Source organism: Berghia stephanieae, chromosome 8 (genome assembly GCF_034508935.2).
Source record: "Berghia stephanieae isolate SIO BIC M18660-M18661 chromosome 8, UCSD_Bste_1.3, whole genome shotgun sequence".
Taxonomy (NCBI): Eukaryota; Metazoa; Mollusca; class Gastropoda; order Nudibranchia; family Aeolidiidae; genus Berghia; species Berghia stephanieae.
The window spans coordinates 43,991,500-44,001,499 of record NC_088367.1 but is presented as its reverse complement, the minus strand read 5'-3'; the positions used below and the strand labels follow the sequence as shown (position 1 = coordinate 44,001,499).

Genomic DNA, 10,000 nt, shown 5'->3' with positions numbered 1-10,000 from the left:
AAGTCATCTAGAGCCGAAGTGCTACGTATTAATTCTTAAAAGAGCCAGATAAGTAATTAGTCAAATATTTTTATTGATTACGTAAATTAAACCAAAATAATGGCTACCATTGGGACCATCTCAGAATTTGTGGAAGGGACATCCATTGTGGACTACTTGGAACGTCTCAAGTTCTATTTCATGGCAAATGACATAGAATCAGATAAAAAACAAAGCTGCTGTGCTACTAACAGTAGTAGGCCCCAAACAATTTAGAATATTGAAAGATCTGTGCCAACCAAACTCGCCTGCAGATAAATCATTTGAAGAACTTTGCATGCTGCTAAAGAACTTCCACTCCCCACCTCCACCTAAATTCCTGCAGCGAGCTAAGTTTGAAGGAAGAAATCGTCAACCAAACGAATCAATCCAACAGTATTGTGCTGCCCTGTGGAGCATTGCGGAGCACTGCCAGTTTCGAGAAACTCTAAATGAACGTCTTTGCGAAAAGTTTGTGACCTGTATTAACGATGCTCAGATTCAACGAAAACTTCTTGTTGAGCATGATCTCACTATCGACAAAGCCATGGACATTGCCCTCTCTATTCATCAAACAAGAGATAGTGCACATCAACTTCAGAAGGGCGAAACTGTCCATTTTTCCACGTCCAGAAATTCTTATCAGCAACCTTCAAGATCGTTCAGTACCATGAGCAAATCACATGCTTCATCAGCGACTTCTAAATCGTGTCATCGTGCGGCGGCCCTCATACCCAATTCCAGTGTAAATTCAAATCATCAACCTGCCATAAATGTCAAAAAGTGGGTCACATTGCAAAAATGTGCAGATCGCAAACACAATCGACAAAAAAACCAGCGCCTACAACAAAATACCGCCATCAAAATCACCTGTTGAATGAAGATAATTTGACCACCCAGCATGAAGAAAGCCCCCCAGAGCATAATTTTGAACTTTTTATTGTGAATTCCCCAAACAAAAGGCCCCCTATTTCGGTTCCCCTCCTCATTAACAATAAAAACATTGTGTTCCACATTGATACTGGTGCGTCATGTAGTGTAATGACCAAGAATAACTTTGAAAATCTAGTTAACTCTAAACTTGATAAGTCATCGAAATCACTAACCACCTACACAGGCCAAGATGTCAAAATTGTTGGAGAAACAATTGTTAATGTGCAGTATGATAAGCAAACTGCGAACCTGCCACTCCTTATAGTTGAGGGTAACGGTCCTCCCTTAATGGGAAGGGACTGGCTTCATCATTTTAAGCTCAATTGGTCATCTCTATTCTCAATTGAGAACCAACAAACTCTTGACGAGGTGTTAGATCGAAACAACAACGTTTTTCAAGGCACTGGATTATTGAATGATCGTGAAGTCAAAATCTATTTAAAAGACAATGCAACTCCAAAATTCATCAAATGTAGGCAACCACCATTTGCCATGCGACAAAAGATAGAAAACGAGCTCGAACGCTTACAACACGAGAACATTATAAAAAAGGTTTCAACATCGGAATGGGCAACGCCCATTGTTCCAGTCTTAAAGAAAGACAATACTGTCAGAATCTGTGGTGACTACAAGGTCACAATAAATAAAGCCATTCACGAAAACCATCACCCAATACCAAGAATCGAAGACCTCGCTATAAAATTATCACATGGTGACAAATTCACTGAGCTAGATTTTACACATGCCTATACGCAACTCAATCTAGATCCAAGTTCTCGACAACTCACTACAATCAATACCCACAAAGGACTCTTCCAATATGAACGACTCTGTTTCGGTATTTCTGCCAGTCCAGGAATCTTCCAATCTGTCATGGAAACCCTGTTTCAAGACATACCAGGCGGTGTGTCTACTTCGACAATGTCTACATTACTGGTCAAAATGACCAAGAGCATCTCGCTACCTTGGATAAAGTTCTACGACTCATCAACGAGAAAGGGTTACGTATTCGACGAGAAAAATGTCAATTTCTGAAGTCAGAAATCAACTTCTTAGGATATCGCCTATCATCGCATGGTTTACGTCCGCAGCCTGAAAAGGTACGAGCAATATACGAAGCACCCCGTCCTAACAACGTTCAGCAACTGCAGGCATTTCTAGGATTCGTGAATTACTATTCAAAATTCATGAAAAATTTGTCTCATACCCTCGCTCCCCTCTACATGCTTCTTCGTAAAAATGCCAAATGGCATTGGAGCAGTCAACAGGAAGATTCTTTTCAAAAAATGAAATTAATGTTATCATCTGATCAAATCCTATGTCATTTTGATCCTACAAAAAAGCTTATTCTTACGTGTGATGCTTCCTCCCACTGGGTTGGAGCAATATTAGCTCATTTAGATAGTGAAAATAATGAAAGGCCAATTGCTTATGCTAGTCGTTCACTCAATCAGGCTGAAGCTAAATATTCGCAATTGGATAGGGAGGCACTATCGGTGTTATTTGGTGTCAAGAAGTTCCATAAGTTTATTTTTGGTAATCGTGTAGTTATTCGTACGGATCATAAGCCACTATTGGGATTACTAGGAGAAGCCAAACCTTTGCCTGAACATGCATCAGCTCGCCTTCAAAGATGGGCGATCACACTTGCCGCCTATGATTATAAGCTGGAGTATATACCTGGTCCAAAGAATTGTGCCGATGGCCTTTCTCGACTACCACTTGCTGACAAGACTGAACTTTTTGTACCTGAAGACGTTCAACGTGATTGACAATTCCCCAATTAGTTATCATGATATTGCCAATGCTATTGTGAGCGATACTGTTTTGAATACTGTCTATCAATATTGTAGGGATGGATGGCCAGAAACTGTAACTAATGAACGGTTAAAGCCTTACAAATTGAGGGAAAATGAATTGAGTCTAGAGCATAATTGTATTTTGTGGGGTACAAGAGTAATCATTCCCCTTGCTTTGCGAAATCAGGTGTTAATCATGTTACACGACACTCATCTTGGTGCGTCTAAAATGAAAGCGTTGGCTCGCTCATGGTTCTGGTGGCCACATCTGGATTCGAACATTGAAACCTTTGTCAAAGAGTGTTATGACTGTCAAAAGAATGCTCGTAATCCAGCCAAAGCACCCTTGTATAATTGGGATTGGCCAAATGAACCCTGGTCTAGATTACACATTGACTTTGCAAGTCCTTTTCTTAACAAAATGTTTCTAATCTTAGTGGATGCCCACTCTAAGTGGCTCGAAGTAAAGCTTATGAGCACTATCACAGCTCGTGACACTATTGCAGAGCTACGAGAAATCTTTTCAACACATGGTTTGCCGAATACCTTGGTCTCAGACAATGGTCCTACCTTCACTAGTTATGAATTCCAAATGTTTTGTAATGCTAATGGTATCAAACATATAACTTGCTCTCCATATCACCCGGCTAGTAATGGATTAGCTGAACGTGCTGTGGGTACATTCAAAACAGCAATGGTCAAAATGAGTGCAAAAGGTGCTACCACTGTAAGAGAGAAAGTTAGCAGATTCCTAACTAAATATCGAACCACACCTCATGTCACCACAGGAGTGACACCATCTGAGTTACTAATGGGTAGAAAACTAAAGACACACCTGGACCTCCTGCACCCATCAGTTCAGCAGTCAGTTATGCAAAAACAAAATGCCCAAAGGTATTATCATGATGAAACTTCTTGCGATAGGGAGATAGATGTTGATGATACAGTATTTGTTAGAAATTACTCTGGTAAAGAGAAATGGGTACCTAGTACAATTATCAAAGCAACAGGTCCTGTTTCATTTCGAGTCCAAACAGATAATGGTGTCATTGAGAGAAGACACCAAGATCAAATTAGAGTTGTACCGTCTGACATAAACCCACACAATGAGTTTCAGTGTACTGACAGTCCACCGAGAGATCAGCGCTTCACATCAGGCAAGCCACCTGCACAATCAGTTGGTTTAACCACTGAAGGCACTGGTGATCCTCTTAATGTTGGACCTACTTGTGCACCAACTAATGCTAACACTAACAGCCAAACTAGGAACTCAGAGCAATTGGGAAGCTCATTCAATCAAGGTCAAATTGTGCCTCGAAGGTCACAGAGAATAATTATTCCACCGAAGAGGTTGGATTTGTAAATAATTATTAATCTATAATTTGCCATAATTAAAGGTTCCTTATTTCTCTTATCATTTTAATGTCATTATGCCTTACTAAGGGTGAAGGGATGTAATAAAGTATCATCGATACCGATATCGATACAATGTTTGGGTATCTGATATTACTATTACGATTAGCGCCCATTGTTATCTTTTTGTGTTATTGTTAAGAAAGAGTTCCTGTTTACTTTTCAGTTGGTAACTTCCGTTTTAATAAAGAGCTTATGGCTACCTGTGATCTAACTATATGTTGATTGTCAATCTATTATAATTTACATACAAGATTGAAAGCCATGTCAACAGCAGTGCAAACATGTATTATTCGTCATATATAAATTTCTCATCATATAATTCCCTGTCTACTAACACCTTGAAATAATCCATAAATTTTGCATTCTTTGTTTCAAATTTCAAATTGTTCCATTTCAGGACAATACGAATACCGAACCAATGCTGTCTTATGTTTGTTTTGCATCTAGTGACAAAAATCTTAAACTTGTCCCCTCTAGTAAAAGTAACATTAGAATAATTTAAAAAATCAGAAAAGTCTATCCTATCCAGACCATGTACCAATCTATTAACCTGAATTAAATCCCCACGAATTCTTCTATATTTCAAACTTGGTAAGTCAAGACACTCTAACCTTTCCTTATAAGATAAATACTGTATTGTATAAATTTTTTTGGTAGCTCTCCTCTGTACACTTTCAATACTAATAGATTGTATTTTATATAATGGGCTCCAGATGCAATTTTCGTATTCTAGAATTGGTCGAACGATCGATTTATACAATTATCAATATGTACATCAAAATTCAAATACCAAGATAGTCGGTGTTAGGGCTGAAGGAATTAAAGATTTAAAAACATTGGTCGAAATTTTATGTCCAATCCGTGCTTTGACAGGAAGCCAGTGCAAAGTTGCCAAAAAGCAAGGGGGTTAGCGTGGTCAGTTTGTCTTCTCATCATCAATATAATTATAGCCGCTGAATTTTGCAGACTGTAGCTTTCTGAGACTCTCACCAGGCAGACCAGAGAGAAGTATGTTACAATAGTCCATTTTAGACAGAACTTGAGAACCATGAGCTGTTTTGTAATGTTAGTTGTTAGTTCCGAATTGACTTTATTTTTGACAGCTCGAAATAATACGATTTTCACACAGGTATAATTGTTCATCCTGAATTTTCGATACAAGCATGTAGGTGGTAACTCGAAGAAAGAGACACTTTCTGCTATCTCGGAAGTATAATTGACAAGGATGGAGGCACGGAAGCCGAGGTGAAAGCACGAATAGGAAAGGCACAGGCTGCATTCACATCTTTGAACAGAGTTTGGAGAACTAAAGATATCTCCCTTCAACTAAAGCTAAGACTTTTCAACTCAAATGTGAAGTCTGTCCTACTGTATGGATTTGAAACTTGGAACGCATCACAGGCATGTATAAGGAGGGTACAGATTTTCGTAAACAGGTGCATGCGTAAGCTACTCAGAATAAAATGGATGGATAGAATAAAAAATGAAGAAGTATGGAAAAGAACACAGCAGAAACTAGTGGGAGAGGAAATAGGAAGAAGACGATGGAGGTGGATTGGACACACGCTTAGAAAGAACGACTCCACTATAACAAAGAAAGTATTGGACTGGAACCCTCAGGGCAGAAGATCAAGGGGAAGGCCACGAGGAACACGGAGAAGAATTAAAGAAGCTGATATACAGAGAAGTGGTAAGACCTGGAATGAGATTAAAAAGATAGCTCAGGATAGAGAAGGATGGAAACTGTTTGTCTGTGGCCTATACCCTGACCCAGGGTGAAAAAGGCAATGATGATGATGATGATGTAGGTGGTGGCAACGCTTGATGATGATTGTTGTGAAAACTGTTCACTACTATGGTCACCCTTGTGTGTATCGGGGTCGAATGAGTGAGTATCCGGTGTGTGACTAGAGTGTGTAGTTGGTGAGAGAGAATGAAGACAACGGAATGTTATGTAATATGAAGGCTCGAGGAAGCAAAATGTTTCATTTAAGTTAAAGTTGTTCTTTATTGTTCAAAGATCGAATTTATAATAATTATTCCTAATTTACATCAATGATAGCAAATGGAATCCCTCAAAAATCAAATACGGTCGTTGATGATGTAATTGTTGGTGCTTAAACTGAGATTCCAAATATTGTTAATGCATTTGGCAGTAAAAATACAACCCTACAGAGCTGTAGACTGGTGAAAAATGAGGTGAAAAAAATGGCAAAATGAAAGCCATGCTTTGATAAAAACAACTAACTATTGACACAAAATTGTAGCTCTAGCAATTTAGGTATGATTGCTATCATCTGCCGATACCAAATATTTTCTCCTTTCACTTTGAGGACAACTAAAAGGGTTACTAAGACAAAATATCTCAAGGTCTTAAGAAGGAAAATTTTCAGGTCTGTAATTCTTGTTACATGTTTGTGTGAGTATAAAATGATGAAGCAATGCATGCAAACGAACCGCTTAAACTATCATACAACACTTGTATAAAAATATATTGCATGAAGCATGGAAAGTGCAAACGTACAAAGAGCTTATTGGTATGCAGTTAGTTGGCAGCCCTGTTATTATTCAATCTCGAAAAATAAAAAAATCTTCAAACAATCTAAATAGGGTCATCTCATTCCAGGACAAAGACACGGAAAGTGACAACATATGGGGAGAGGGGGGGGGGCAGGGTATGTATGTTACTATTTACTATATATAGTATATATAACTCTTTTAACTCACTCAACCCTAACGCCGACTAAAACCGTAGTATACCGGGGTTACTTTTACCCCATGCCTATTAATTACATTTTTTATGAGACAAATTATAGGCGTAGTATCAAAGCTAATGTTTTCAGTTTTTACATGTTAATGATAGTTGAATAAAATTATCTATGTACATGGTCATTTGTAATACATTCTTTCTAATGTTGTAAAGTAGCAAAAATCTTTAGGATTGAGTAAGTTAACATTCTATGGACCTGCAAGTTATGTGTAAAACTGACTCACTTTTTTGAAGACAATTCCATACTTGAGTCCTAAAACCAGACTGTTGCTGGCTGCCATTGTCTTTATTCAAATGTGGGGATTCCGCTAGAAATTGTCAAGTAAAAAATAATTTAATAGCCAGTGAAAAGATAACCCCACAATCTACACAAGTTACCATATCTAGGAGAATAAAGAAACATGAAATAAATGAATAGATAAAATAAGAAATATAGGTGCACATCTCTACTGTTTCACCATAGTCACCACATTTCATAGTGTTTCCTTATCTAGAATCTGTCAATAAAATCAAAGTGAAAATGTTGAGGCACTCCCAATCTTTCAGATAAGCACAATATTTTACTTTCGATTCGAACCCACACCGTCGATTCTGGTAAAACTTCCAGGGCAGACGACTAAACCATTCGGCCATGACAGCCATTTCGAAGTCGACGCATATTGTGTATATATAGTAACAACTGATTTAATGTTGGTTAATTTTATGTTTTTATAGATATTTTATTAACGCTGTGATTATCCCCAGACACCTGTCTGGGGATAATGAAATTTCGTTATCCCCATACACATATTTGAAACTCCGCTCTTTTAAACAATTATCCACATTCCAGAATATGGGATGTTTCCGAATGCACACAGAAATAAGGAAAGTTAAAATATCTATAAAAACATAAAATTAACCAACATTAAATCAGTTGTTACTACATATACACAATGTGCGTCGACTTCAAAGTGGGTGTCATGGCCGAATGGTTTAGTCGTCTGCCCTGGAAGTTTTACCAGAATCGACGTTGTGGTTTCGAATCCTGGTTCCGCCACTTTTTTTTAACATTCCTTCTTCTTTTTACAGAACGTTGCAAGGGATAAATGTTCCATCCATCCTCCCCCCGCCTCTTTTTTTTTGACGAGTCTATTCTTTTCTCCTTTTTGTTTGGCCTTTTGTTCCGTTTCTGAGCAAGAATTTATTAAAATTGTTTTGGGTTTTTTTTTAATTATTGGGGGTTTTTTCTCCTCTATCTGACCATTTTGTCGCTCTCTGAATATTTCTGTTTGTTTGCTTTTTAATTATTTATTCTTTTTAAACACTTTTTGAGATCGGAGTGGGGACGAATATGACAATTTGCTAGAAACTAGAAAGGAACCAAGAGAGAGAGAGAGAGAGAGAGAGAGAGAGAGAGAGAGAGAGAGAGAGAGAGAGAGAGAGAGAGAGAGAGAGAGTTTTAAAAAAAAAAAAAAAAAAGAGGTGGGGGGAGGATGGATGGGACATTTATCCCTTGCAACGTTCTGTAAAAAGAAGACGGAATTTAAAAAAAAAAAAAAAAAAAGTGGCGGAACCAGGATTTAAACCCGCAACGTCGATTCTGGTAAAATTTCCAGGGCAGACGACTAAACATTCGGCCATGATGACACCCACTTCGAAGTCGACGCAACTGTGTAGACAGGTGTCTGGGGATAACGAATTTTCACCTGTCTGGGGATAATGACAGTCTTTTATTAACTTTCCTTATTTCTATGTGCATATTTGGAAACATTACATATTCTGGAATGTGGATAATTGTTTAAAAGAGCGGAGTTTCAAATATGTGTCTGGGGATAACGAAATTTCGTTATCCGTCTGAGTCTGGGGATAAAATCACAGTCACAGTACAGCGCCTACTTTCACCCTCTCCGATCTCCGTCTCCATGATTCCTTTTGATTATCTTGACGATGAAATGCAGGAAAGGAGCAGACTCAGCGTGAACGGACAATGTGTATGAACTTCTTGAGCAGACTTCAATTTCAATATGTTTCTTATCTAAGTCGCTGGCATTTCGCAGTTCGAGACATAATAATTAGGTAGGCTATTAGTTTCGACTTTTTAACTTTCAACTAGTGCGGGGTAGTGCGGGGCGGTCCTTGGCAAGCTTAAGGACCACGGTCCTACGGTCCTTGGGAAATGAAGACCGCAAGGACCGGTCCTAGGACCGGTCCTTTTCGACATTGAACATTCCTGAGAGACTGTTGGAAATTCGAACCGGTTTGACCTTTGAGACCGTGGGATCGTTCATTCTTGAACCGTTAAAGACCGCTACACGATGAAAACCGTGGTCTACAGGAGTAAAACACACGGAGTAGTCACACTCATTTCAAATTGTAACCTAATTAGAGAAGAGGGGTGATGCCTTCTTTATTTGCTCACCGTACTTCATTGTTACTTCGATAATTTAATAAAATTTGAAATTTATCCCCATTAACGGAGATAATGGCATCACCCAAGGCGTTGATCGAGTTGTTCGTGGCGTTGATACACACACGCAACTCCTACCCCCCCCCCCCCCCTCCCCCCCCCCCCCCCCACACACACACACACATTAGAGGGCAGCAAGCATTGAAGAGTAAGAGAGAGACGTGAAGTTATAATAAGAGGGGATGGATGAGGTAATAAGAGGGGTCGATGGTGACTTTTCGCCAGATCTAACAAACTCAGCTACCCATTCATTGCTGAGTAGACAGGGATTCAGAAAAAACTCGACTGCACCCGGGATCGATCTCTGGCCCTTTGCGTATAAAGAGAGTGCTCTATCAACTGAGCTATCGGGGTCCCCAAATATTCTATTGGACTTTTTTAAAATTCAGACGTTATAACTGGGTTTTTTGGAAGGAAGAAACTAATGAAACTCATATTATTTGATTAGTAAAAACACCAAACGAAATTTTAATATTATTGTATTATTTTAAATGACAACACTGCGATAGAAAGGAGTGGTGACAAGAGATGGACAAAAGAAAACAAAAAATCGGATTTGCTACTTGCTAGGTTCGACACACACACACACACACACACACACACACACACACAAACACA

The 10,000-nt window shown here is 38.7% G+C and overlaps 1 pseudogene across 1 annotated transcript in view; it reads right to left on the bottom strand.

The window, feature by feature from the left end:
* The window catches only part of LOC144978736 (uncharacterized), an 18,378-nt pseudogene extending 9,429 nt beyond the window's left edge, over window positions 1–8,949 (bottom strand). Inside the window, exons 1-2 of the transcript XR_013646581.1 lie at window positions 8,812–8,949; window positions 7,161–7,244 (exon numbers count right to left, since the gene is read on the bottom strand). The product of XR_013646581.1 is annotated as an uncharacterized LOC144978736 (transcript). The remainder of the gene's footprint in view (window positions 1–7,160; window positions 7,245–8,811) is intronic.
* Window positions 8,950–10,000: the final 1,051 nt, after the last annotated feature.